This window comes from Tamandua tetradactyla, chromosome 9, assembly GCF_023851605.1.
Source record: "Tamandua tetradactyla isolate mTamTet1 chromosome 9, mTamTet1.pri, whole genome shotgun sequence".
Taxonomy (NCBI): domain Eukaryota; kingdom Metazoa; phylum Chordata; class Mammalia; order Pilosa; family Myrmecophagidae; genus Tamandua; species Tamandua tetradactyla.
The window spans coordinates 46,265,883-46,278,785 of record NC_135335.1 but is presented as its reverse complement, the minus strand read 5'-3'; the positions used below and the strand labels follow the sequence as shown (position 1 = coordinate 46,278,785).

At 36.5% G+C, this 12,903-nt stretch overlaps 1 long non-coding RNA gene across 3 annotated transcripts in view; it reads left to right on the top strand.

The window, feature by feature from the left end:
• LOC143647079 (uncharacterized) overlaps positions 1 to 12,903 on the top strand; it is a 100,765-nt gene that overhangs the window by 28,823 nt on the left and 59,039 nt on the right. The window lies entirely within an intron of this gene.

Here is a 12,903-nt window from a genome sequence, read left to right as displayed (position 1 = left end):
CTAGGGTGGGAGAGCTCTTTGAAATATTTCCCAAGTCATGTCAAGGAGGGAAGGGGTCCTGTTCTTCAGGCTTAACAATTATGTTACTCTGTTTTCAAGCGGTGAAAATCAACTTACAGAGATATTCTAATAAAAATCTATTAAGATTTCAAAAAATAGTAGATTTTAAGGAAATTGTGAGCAATCGCTCATGTATTCTAGGTGATTAAAATTATTTTATAGGTCTATTAGATTGCTAGTTCAATTCTTGCTCATGGTTCTTATCAATTTGCATACATTTTTCTAATTTGATAAAACTTTGTGAAGGTGAGTAACCTTTCTTTTGAAAGTGTGGGAAGGTTATCAGGTCATAATAAATTTAACGATGTACATCAGGCAAAATTCTCTGTACTTAAAATGTACTAACTCATTTTTCTCACAAAGTACTGCATAAAAGATAGTCATAATTATATTCACCTTTAGGTCATAGTAATCCTTGGGGGGGCGGGGCGCGGCGGAAATTTCAGGATCAGCAATTTTAAGCTTAAGCAATAGGTAGGTTCTCCTGTTGTTTCCACATCACAGAATGGAAAATGAGAGCATAGAAACATCATGTCATCCGAAACCTCTCTCCTGTGTATTCATGTTTTCTCCTATAGCTTTCCTTCTTATGACATATACCACCCTAGTCTTCCTCTTTCGACCCTACTCACACTCAGCTTGGCTAATTACATATACGGTATTGTACTACCAATATAAAATGTTGTGCTGCCCATTTCCAAACCTTTACACTTAACCCTGTTAAATATTCTGAACTCCTTAACCATTAGTTGCCCAGTTGCCACATTCTATCTCCTGATAATCTATGCTCTTGAATTAACTCCCATAGTTTGCTCGTTATAGTTAGTTCTCATTATTGAGTCCATACAATATTTGTTGTTTTCATTGTGTCTTATTTTGTTCAACATAATGTTATCCACAATCATCCACATGGTTACAAGCATTATGACTTCATTCCTTCTTACTGCTGCATAATATTCCATTGCTGAATATACCACAGTTTGTTTTTCCACTGATCAGTTGATGGGTATTTGGGCTGTTTCCATCTGTTGGCAATCATGAATAATCCTGCTTGTAAGGTCAGTATGCAAATATCTATTCATGTCCCTGTTTTCAGTTCTTCCAAGTATATACCTAGTAAAGAGATTGCTAGAGCATATGACAATTTATATTTAGCTTCCTCAGAAATGACCAAACTGCCTACCAGTGTGGCTGGACCATTTTATGTTCCTACCAAGAGTGAATAAGTATACCTGTTTCTCCACATGCTTTCCAGCACTTGTAGTTTTCTGTTTTTTGTTTTTTAGTAATGGCCATTCCATTACATATGGAATTGTATCTCACTGTGGTTTTGAGATGCATTTCTTTGACAGCTAGTGAAGTTGACCATCTTTTTGTATGCTCTTTGGCCATTTGTATTTCCTCTTTGGAAAAGTGTCTCCTTATACCTTTAGCCCATTTTATCCCTACAAATTTTTTTTTCAAAGTGAGAAAGTGTTCATTATTAGATGTGTAATGGAAGAGCAGGTAGCCTAGCAGTCCAGAATCTGTCTCCCTGAGTGATTCAGATAGTTTTATTAGATAAAAGATGGGCAGGGTTTAGGAGCACAGTGGCCCCAGGTGATGTAATTAGAGGTGATCTGATTATTGAGCATGTACAGATAGATTACATGCTTAGTCACAGAATGTATGAGAGAAAATGGTGGAATGAGGCATAGATGACTTGTAGGTTAAAGTCTAAGCTACTGTGCATGGCCAGCAGGCCCACTTTGGTTAGGTCTAGTCTCAGTCATTAAGATAACTTTGGTCTTAGGGTCTATTAGTTCTGGGCATCCAGAACTACAAACAGTAGGGGCTATCTTTAGTGATTACAGGACTTTAAAGTTGAGAAATTGGATAACTAGATATAAATGAAGGTTAATCACAAGGCTTTTACAATCACAGAGGCAGAAGATAAGGACTATTCAATTATTATCAGAGATCAAGGCAGCTGGATTACAATTTAGAGATTTCAGGTATTTCCTTCCCTCTGTCTGCTCCAGTATACCAGAAAGCAAAAAGGAATCTATCTATATCATGATTCAATAATCAGAATCACTGTTTAAATCCTGATTTCTGAGTTAAACTTCCTCTTTCTCATTTGATAATTCTCTCTCAATCTTGAGGGGTATCTAGATGGTGATTCTGTTTCAAGGCCGAAAAGGGGTGTTGTTATTAAGGGACAAAGGGAGGAAACAATGAAACTTATTATTCTTGGAGAGTCCAGTATCTCTGGGTTTCAGAGCTTCTCTGGCTTTGGAGAAATTTGGAGGCTTCAAGTCTCTAGTCAGATGTCCGGATGTGGAACTGGAATAGGTTTCTCTCTTTGAAACTTTCCTAAGGTGGTAGAAGTCTCTGGAGTGCTCGCAGAACAGAGAAACCTTGGTTGCCAAGCCTCTAGACTTAATTCAGTCCAATGGCGGCAAGAGGCATATTACCTGACTTTATTTGCTCTGTTGGGGCTCCAAAGATTTGGGCCTTCATCCGGTCACCAAATTGTGGTCATGGATTCTTTTGCCCAGTGTACTTAATAACCGATTCCTGAGACACCAGGGTTTTGAAAAGAGAGAGTTTATTGCTACGTGTTTAGCAGGAAAGCAGATGGCCAAGGAGCCCAAAATCTGTCTCCTGCAAATTGTATTGAGCTTTACTCGTATGCCATATAATCCATCCAGAGTATGCAGTCAGTATCTCACAGTATCTTCACGCGGTTGTGCATTCATCATCACATTCAATTTTCAACCATTTTCATTGCTCTAAAATAAAAAATAATAGGATATAAAAAGAAAATCCATTTGTATTTCCTGTTGGAAAAATGTCTGTCCATTTTCTTTTGCCCATGTTTTAATTGGATTGTTTGTCTTTATGTAGTTGAGTTGTAGGATTTTTTAATATATATTCTGGATATTAAACTTTATCAGATGGGTAGTTTCTGAATATTTTCTTCCATTGAGTAAGCTGCCCTTTTACTTTCTTGAGGAAGTCCTTTGATGTACAAATACTTATTTTTGAGGAGATCTCATTTATCTGTTTCTTCTTTCATTGCTTTTAGTTTGGGCATAAGGTCCAGGGAAACACCTCCTACCACAAGATCTTTTCCCTACATTTTCTTCTGAGAGATTTATGATCATAACTAATGTTTTAGGTCTTTGATCCATGTTGATCCAATTTAGGTCTTTGATCCAATTTCCTTATAATATATGAGGTAGGGATTCTCATTCATTTTTTTAGGTATGTATATACAATTCTCTCAGCAGCATTTGTTGAAGAGGTTATTCTGTCCCATTTGGGTGGACTCAGCCACCTAATCAGAATCATTTGGCCAGAGATTAGAGGGTCTTTTGTTAAACTTTCAGTTTGATTGCTCTGGTCAATATAACTAATTCCAGTAACGTGCTGTTTTCAGCATTGTCGCCTTCTAATATACTTTGAAGTCAGGAAGTGACTTCAACTCCAACTTCATTTTTCTTTCTAAAGATGTTTTTATGTATTTGGGGAAGATTTTGTACTTCAAATAAATTTGATTATCGGCCAAGCAAGCTATTGGAATTTTGAGTGATAGTGTGTTGAAACTGTAGCTCAATTTGGGTAGAATTGACATCTTAATGACATTTAGCGTTTCACTCCATGGAATGTCTTTCTGTTTATTTAGGTCGGCCTTGACTTTTTTTAGGAATGTTTTGTAGTTGTCTGTGTACAAGTCCTTTACATCCCTGGTCAGTTTATTCCTAGATAACTGATTATTTTAATTGCTTTTGTGAATTGAATTTTTTTCTTGATTATCTCCTCGGATAGCTCATTACTACTGTATAGGAACACCTTTGATTTTTGCATGTTGATCTTCTTTCCTGCCACTTTGCTGAACTTGTTTATTAGCTCAAGTAGCTTTGTCATGTTTTTTTCAGAATTTTTAAAATACACATGCTGAGTCCAGCTCAGCAAAGGGTGAGGCTGAATGGGAGGCAATGCAGAACTTAAGAAAAAACAACACAAGAGAAGATTAAAAGATGGGACTAGAGGATTAACAGTCTTAATGACTGAGAGCCTTGACCCTGAGTTCCTCATCATATTTGTTGAGAAGCTTCAAAACAGAAAGTATCTTTCAAGGTTGTTAGTAAGTTGTTTTTCTGCCCAAACTGTCACATCAACATTATTCTCAGGCATGCTGTACAAAGCTCGAATGTTTCCTTCTGCACACAATCATGTGTTGGCCAGGACATTATTCTGCCCTGGCAGGACCAGGTGTTCCAAAGTTGCATTATGGAAACATTCTGACTCTGGGGCATTTTCCCACGTATGGGATCATATCATCTGCAAACAGGAAAGTTTTACTTCTTCCTTTCCAATTTGAATGCCTTTTTTTCTTGCCTAAATGCTCTAGCTATAACTTTCAACACATTATTGAATAACAGTGGTGACAGTAGGTATCCTTGTCTTGTTACATATCTTAGAGTGAAGGCTTTCAGTCTTTCCCCATTGAGTATGATGTTAGCTGTATGTTTTTCACATATTTCCTTTATCATGCTCTATTCCTGTCTTTCAAGGTGTTTTTATCAAGAAAGGATGTTTGATTTTGTGAGATACCTTTTCCACATCAATCAAGATGATCCTTGGTTTTTTCCACTTTGATTTGTTGTGGTGATGTATTATATTAATTGATTTTCTTGTGTTGAACCTCTCCATTGCATACCTGGGGTAAAAGCCACCAATCAAATGGGTGTCGAATTCTTTTAATGTGCTGCTTGATGCAATTTCCAAGTATTTTGTGGAGGATTTTTGTATCTACATTTATTATAGAGATTCATCTGAAGTTTTCTTTCTTGTAGTATTTTTCTCTGACTTTGGTATTAGGGTGATGTTGGCATCATAGAATGAATTATGTAGCAATGAGCTACAGGCGTATGTGCTTCATCTTCAACAAAAAGGGTTATCTCAGAGACCTAGGCAAAGGGCCATGCCAAATTCTCTGAGGCACAGATTCTAATGACATTGCTAAAATAACTTTGGGAGCTTACCATTGAACTGAGCCAAGATTTCCAGAATTCTGGTGAAGAAGCTGATCATTTCATGAGATTGTCAACACTAGATGAAGTGGAGCTAGGATTAATTACCTAGGACTAAATGAACTAATAAAGAAATAATATAGTTTTGTTTGGATTCATGCTATTGTTTTAATATTCTACTTTCTAGATACAAGGGATCCTTTCTACTTTTACCTTAAACTACTTACAATTCAATAAGATTCATGATGCTAACTAAACCTCTCCCCCTTCAGTATAGAAATAAGTCATGCTGGCACCAACAAACTTTCTTATCCTCATTAAATAGCACCTCTGCTGCAAAGACTTTCTGCCTTTCCAAGTTTTTAAATTAATGAAACATGACCCAAGGATATCCTGCCCCAAATAACTGCTGTAGCTCACTCTGCCTTGCTCCCCCTGTCCATATGGACTGCCTAAAGTTTGCCTTTTGAACAGTAACTTTTTTTTTAACATTTTTAAATTGTGACATACAACATATATACAAAAAAAGTAATACATTTAAAAGAGTATTTTAACACATAGTTATAGGAGAGATTTCAAAGAATGGTATGGGTTATAGTTCCAGAATTTCAAGTTTTTCCTTCTAGCTGCTCCAAGATACTGGAGACTAAAAAGAAATAGCAATATAATGATTCAGTAGTCATACTCATTTCTTAAATCCTGTCTTCTCTGTTAAACTTCTTCTTTGATCCTTCTCCTAATCCTTAAGGAAATTTGTTCTATGCACGTTTTAACTTTTCATATTGAAAAGGGTCTTAGCAATATGAGATGGTGGATGGAAGGGGATGGTGTTCTTGGAAAGACTGGCATATCTGGTCTGGAATGTACTGAAAGTGTTAGTGAACTTTAGCATGTGAAACTTTCCTATAATTTCAAATAGAGCCCTTGGTGTTCCTTATGGTTAATAGGAATGATGTTGGTTGGGGTTTGACAATGGTAATTAGCAATATCTAGCTGAAGCTTGTATAAGAGTAATCTCCATACTACTCTCTTGATTCTATTTGAGGTCTCTCAGCCACTGATACCTTATTTTGTTGCATTTCTTTTATGAATTAATTATGAAATTGTATAGTTTTGTTTGGATTCACGTTAATGTTTTAATATTCTACTTTCTAGATATATGGGATCCTTTCTACTTTTACCTTAAACTACTTATAATTCAATAATCATTAATGATGCTAACCAGATCTCTACCCCTTCAGAATAGAAATAAGTTACACTAGAACCCACAAACTTTCTTATCCTCATTAGATAGCAGCTCTGCTGCAAAAACATGTAGGGAGAGGGTAATGATTTTACATGCAGAATTGGGCTAAGAGGGGGGGGTGTGCACATCTGAGCAAGAGAAGAGGTTTTCTGGGCATAATTATAGGTAGGCTTAGATTCTTTATTACGGAAATAAATTTCGTAAGAGCAAGCCTCAAGCTCCAGGTCTTTGCCTCTTAACTTACAAGTCCATAATGTTTGACAGAGCACCGGCATTGGAAAGCTTAATAGTTCCATATTTTTTTTCCAGACCTTCAAGGTATTTTGCCAATACATTTTAAAAATATATATTTTTATTATGATATTTTTACATGCATATATTCCATCCAAAGCATAAAATCAGTGGCTCACGATATCAACACATAGTTGTGTATTCATCACTGTCCATCATTTTTAGAACATTTGGATCACTCCAGAAAAATAAATAAAAAGGAAAAACCCATACATCCCATACCCCTTAACCTTCCTTTCATTGACCACTAGTATTTCTATCTATCCAGTTATTTTTCCCTTTATCTCACCAGAATTAACCTTTTTTGTGCTTATTTTTTAGTCATCTGTCCATAAAGGGAATATCAGCCACAGGTTTTCACAGTCACACGGTGATATTGTAAAAGCTTTATAGTTACACAATCATCTTCAACAATCAATGCTACAGGAATGCAGTTCAAAGTATACTTCCCGCTTTCGGGTACTTCCTGCTAGCAGTTCCAGTATAACATAAAATAAAAAGGTGTATTTATATAATGCATAAGAATAACCTCCAAGATAACCTCTCAACTCTGTTTGAAATCTCTTAGCCAGTGAAACTTTGTCTCATTTCTCTCTTCTCTCCTTTTGTCAAAAACAGTATGATTGCAAAGTCCTTTGCAAATATTTTTTATTCTCTGCCAAATTACTCTGGGATGTATCAGGACATCACACTAACATGTGCAAACCAACAAGCCCTCACAATCTATTCAAGATTCCATGTAATTATGGTCTTTGAATAAACTGACCATACAAGTTAAAAAAAAATAATGTGCAACCCAGAATAAAACTTTTGTACCAAATAAACATTTCTTCCATTGGGCGTACATAGAGTTAAAGTTTTAAGGTATGGATCATATCATCCTTTACCCTGTATTCTGATTTACCTTTGTCCCATCCCATTCTTCATTCATGTCTCTAATGGAAGTCTAATTACTTTTTCAATTTTTAAAACAGTTTCTATATAGGGTAGTGCTGGCTTTCATAGCTTCAGAGTTCTAATTCTGAGTTTCAGGTATCACATATATACCTGAAGTTTCTGGGAGTGACCAGGTTATACACATATAGCTCATTATCTTGGAATTTAGAAATAACATTTACAACTCCCAAATAGACGTGACTATTATAAGACCTTACAATCTGGGAACTGTTACAATAGGCCCAAAACTGATAACCTATGATCTCAACATCAGTTCTCTATGTTTGTATATTAAAGTTAGTCCATATGAGTAAGGCATGATAATATTTGTCTTTTTGTTTTTGAGATTTCATTCAACATATAGTCCTCAAGGTCCATTCACCACCTAGTTTTATCATTCACAACTTCATTCCTTCTTGAAACTGCTCAGTAGTCCATTGTGTGTATACACCATAGTTCCCCTTCCATTCCTCAGTTGTTGTACTCATAGGCCACCTCCATCCATTGCAAATTGCAAACACTTCCACCATAAACACCAGTGTGCAAATGTCCATTTGTGTCCCCACTCTCAGTTCCTCTACTTATATACCTAGCAGTGGGATTACAGGATCATCTGGCAGCCCCACCCCTAGTCTCTTATGGAACCACCACACTCCCCTCCAGAGGGCCTGTGCCTCTCATCTTCCCTACCAACAGTGAATAGGTGCATCTCCTTTGCCATATTTTCTCCAGCACTTGTTTCTCCCTGTTCATTTTTAAGCAGTTTGTTCACACATCATACAATCCAACCCAAGGAAATAATGAATGGTTCTTGGTATAATCACATAACCATGTCTTCGCCACCACAATCTATATGAAGACATTTCCTTTTCTTCCACAAAGAATCCCATACCACTCCCCCATATCCCCCACTTGTTAACATTTAATTTTGGTATAATGTCTGTGTTACAGTCGGTGGGAGCATGTTACAGTGTTAATGTTGACTGGAGTCTTCAGGTTGCATTGACTTATTTTTTCTTGTGTACTAATGTCCCATTTTCAACACCTTACAGTGTTGGCATTGATTTGTTCTCCTTCATGAAAAACATTCTTATGTTTATACATTAATCACCATCATTGTCCACTCTAGGCATTCCTAAGTTATACCATCTCAATCTTTATCTGCTGTGTTTCCTTCTGGTGTCATATGTGCAGCCAGCTCTTCTCCCTCAACCTTACTTAACTTCAGCTTTATTCCATGTATTTATATTATTGTGCTTTCATCAGACAGTACTGTGCTATCAATTTCTGAAGTTTTGCAGTCAGTCCTATTGCACATTCTGTACTCCTTCAACACTAAATACCCAAACTCTACCCTCTTTCTATATCCTGATAACCTGTGTCCTTAACATTTACTCTCAAAGTTCACTCATTAATATTAGTTCAAATTAGTGAGACCATAAAGTATTTGTCTTTTTATTTCTGGCTAATTTTACTCAGCATGATGTCCTCATGGTTTATCCACATTGTTAGATGTATCATGACTTTATTCTGTCTTACTGGTGCATAATATTCAATTGTATGTATATATCACACCTCATTTAGCCATTCATCCATTACTAGACATTTGGGCTGTTTCCATCTCTTGGCATTCATAAATAATGCTGCTGTAAACAACAGTGTGCAAATGTACATTTGTGTCCTTTTCTTTAGTTCTTCTGAATACGTAATTAGTAATGGGATTCCTGGATCATAGGGCAAGTCTATAATTAGCTTCCTGAAGAACTGCCAAACTGCCTTCCAGAATGCTTGCACCATTTTACATTCCCACCAACAGTGGGTGTGTGCTTTTTTCTGGACGTCCTCTCCAGCACTTTTCATTTTCTGCTTTTTTGATAACGTCCATTCTAGTGGGTTTGAGATGATATCTTATTGTGGTTTTGATTTGCATTCCCCTAATAGCCAGTGAAGTTGAGCATCTTTTCGTGTGCCATTTAGCCTCCTGTATTTCCTCTTCTGAAAAGTGTATGCTGATGTCTTGCCCATTTTTACATTGGGTTGTTTGTCTTTTTGTTGTTCAGATGTGTTATCTCTTTATATATTCTACATATTAAATCCTTGTCTAATATGTGGTTTTCAAATATTGTCTCCCATTACATAGGCTGCCGTTTAACTTTCCTGTCAGAGTTCTTTGATGGGCAAAAGTGTTTAATTTTGAGGAGATCACGCTTGTCTGTTTCTTATTTCATTGCTCATACTTTGGTTGTAAGGTCAAGGAATCCACTGTATCCCAAAATTTATGTATTTCTGTACATTTTCTTCTACCAGTTTCATTGTCTTAGCTTCACTGTTTAGGTCTTTGTTCCATTTCGAGTTAATTTTTGTGCAGTGTATGAGATACGGATTCTTTTTCATTCTTTTACATATGGATAGCTAGTTCTTCAAACACTATTTATTGAAGAGTCTACTCTGTCCCAGTTGGATTGGTTTGACCACCTTATGAAACTTCAATTGTGCATAGATAAGAAGGTCTCTTTCTGACCACTTAATTCTATTCCATTGGTCAGTATATCTATCTTTATGCCAGTTCAATGCTGTTTTGAACACTTTGGTTTGTAATATGCTTTAGACTCAGGTAGGGTGAGACCTTTTTTCTCATGATGTTTTTATATATTTGGGGCATTCTGCCCTTCCAAATAAATTTGGTTACAGGTGTTTCTGTTTCTGCAAAGTAAGTTGCTGGAAATTTAATTGGAATTGCGTTGAATCAGCAAATCAATTGGGGTAAAATTGACATCTTAACTATATTTGGTCTTCCAATCCATGAACATGGTGTGCCCTTCCATTTATTTAGGTTTTCCATGTTTTCTTGTAGTAATGTTTTGTAGTTTTCTGTGCATATCTTTTGTGTCCTTAGTTAAATATATTTGTAAATATTTGATTCCTTTGGTTTCGTTTTAGTTTGTAAGCTGCCATAATGCAATACCAGAAATGGAAACACTTTTAAAAGAAGAATTTATTAATTGCAAGTATCCAGTTCTAAGGCCATGAAAATATCCAAACTAAGGCATCCAGGGAAGATACCTTGATTCAAGAAATCCCGATAGATCCTGAACATCTGTCAGCTGGAAAATCACATGGTGACATCTACAACTTTGTCTACTTGCTCTTTGTTTCGTAAGGATTCCCTGGCATTCTCCTTCTGCATCTACAAAGATCTCTGGCTGTATGGGCTCTCTCAGCTCTGTTGTTTCTTTTCCAAAATGATTCCTTCTGAAAGGGCTCTAGTAAGCCACCCCACCTTGAATGGGTGGAAACACATCTCTATGGAAACGATTTGCTCCAATATTACCACCCACAATTGGGTGAGTCACATTTCCATGGAAACAATCAAAAGGATCCCACCCACCAACATTGAATGAGGATTAAAGGACATGGCTTTTCTATGGTACATAATCGCTCCAAACTGGTATACTTTTGTAAATGAATTTGTTTTTCTTACTTTCCTCCTCAGATTGCTCCTTACTAGTGTATAGAAACATTATGGATTTTTGGGTATTGATCTTTTACTCTGATACTTTACTGTACTCACTTATTAGCTCTAGTAGCTTTACTGTGGATTTTGTGGAAGTTTCAACATATGGTCATCTGCAAACAGAGTTTTACTTCTCCCTTTCCAGTTTGGATGCCCTTTATTTCTTTTTCTTGTCTCATTAATTTGGTTAGAACTTCCAGCATAATGTTAGGTAACAGTGGTGACTGTGGGCATCCTTGTTGTTCCTTATCTTAAAGGGAAAGGTTTCAGTCTTTCCCTTTTGAGTATGATGTTAGCTGTGTTTTTTTTCATATATCCCTTTCTCATGTTGTGGAAGTACCCTTCTACTTCTAACCGTTGAAGTATTTTCATCAAGAAAGGATGTTGAGTTTTTCAACTGTTGAACAGATGCGTGAAAAAGGGCTTGAAAAGAAAATAAGCTGCGGTGCTCACTGCAAAAGAGTAAATAATCATTTCAGCTCATTGGTAATATGGTCACGATGACTTCAAACTGGAGGAGGCATTGACCTTTCCACTTTTCAAAGAAAGCTAACTAGCATTGGGGAAACCTTGTCTCTGCAGTTGTATGGATCAGAATGTTTCAAATAGTAACATCAGGACTCAGGACCTTTAGCTGCTCCCACGTGAACCACTGAAAATGTAAAAAAGTAGAAATTTTCCCCAACTTCTGCTGTTACGAGAGCTGACTGCTCACGGCTGGAAAGGCAACTGCACTGGAAAAAACTGCCCTCTAAAGCCACTTGTGTATCTGGCTTCATATAAAAGGCTTGTCTTATGCAATTTTATGTGAGTAGAACACCAGTCAATTCTGACTATGCATGATCATGGTGTGAATCCACTTTTTTTTTTTTTTTTTTTTGCTAGATGTTGAAGTGTTTGATGCCAGAGACCTGGGTTCGAAGCCCAGTGCCTGCCCATGCAAAAAAAAAAAAAAAAAGTTGAAGTGTTTGTCCCCAATAAATTATATTCTGTACAAGGTTCAAATGACTATGAAACCTTTAGATCATTAGAAAGAACAGTGGAAAGAAGATGAGGATATAGATACAACAAAAACCTGCATATAAAACTTTGAAAAAACAAATAACGTACTTCCAGGATATGATATGAAATTAATTCACTATGATATCTCTTTATTCTGATACCAGAAATTTTACGTAGCATTGAAATGAAGTTTAAATTTTCTAATAATCTTAAGTTTCGACAGTGTCACCCATTCAACCTAAGCAAGAGCCTGGGTTGCCCCTTGGCTTTGCTCATAAATAAAACTGGACACAGTCCAGAAGGAGTTAAACAGCTTCATTTTCCTGTGGCGCTCTCACAGCTCAGGGCATCCATGTTGGTGTGTGGCATTTCTGTGCATGGGCTTGGCATGCTCTGGACCAGGAGTCAAAGTGCTATGATTCAGTAAATAGAATTTCAGTTGCTCTTCCTACAAGAAAACATCTGAGATGCAATATTAAAAACAAGCCCAATATTAATCATTTATTTAGAAATGGTTGGCTCTTGAATTGTGCAACAGCAAAGTCCCATTAAACATACCTGTCTTTAAATGGTGAAAACAGTTTTTTTTTATGAGAAGCTCTGAAATGAAAGCAAGATGGACAAAGAACTGGTGATAGGCCAGTGCAGACTTTGCTTCCTGCATCCCATAAGTTTGGATATGCTCTATTTTCATTTTCTTTTGCCTTGTGGTATTTACTGGTTTCTCTTGTAATTTCTTTCTGACCCACTGGTTGTTTCAGAGTGTGTTATTTAGCCTCCATATATTTGTGAATTTTCTGGCCTTCTGCCTATTATTGATTTCCAGCTTCATT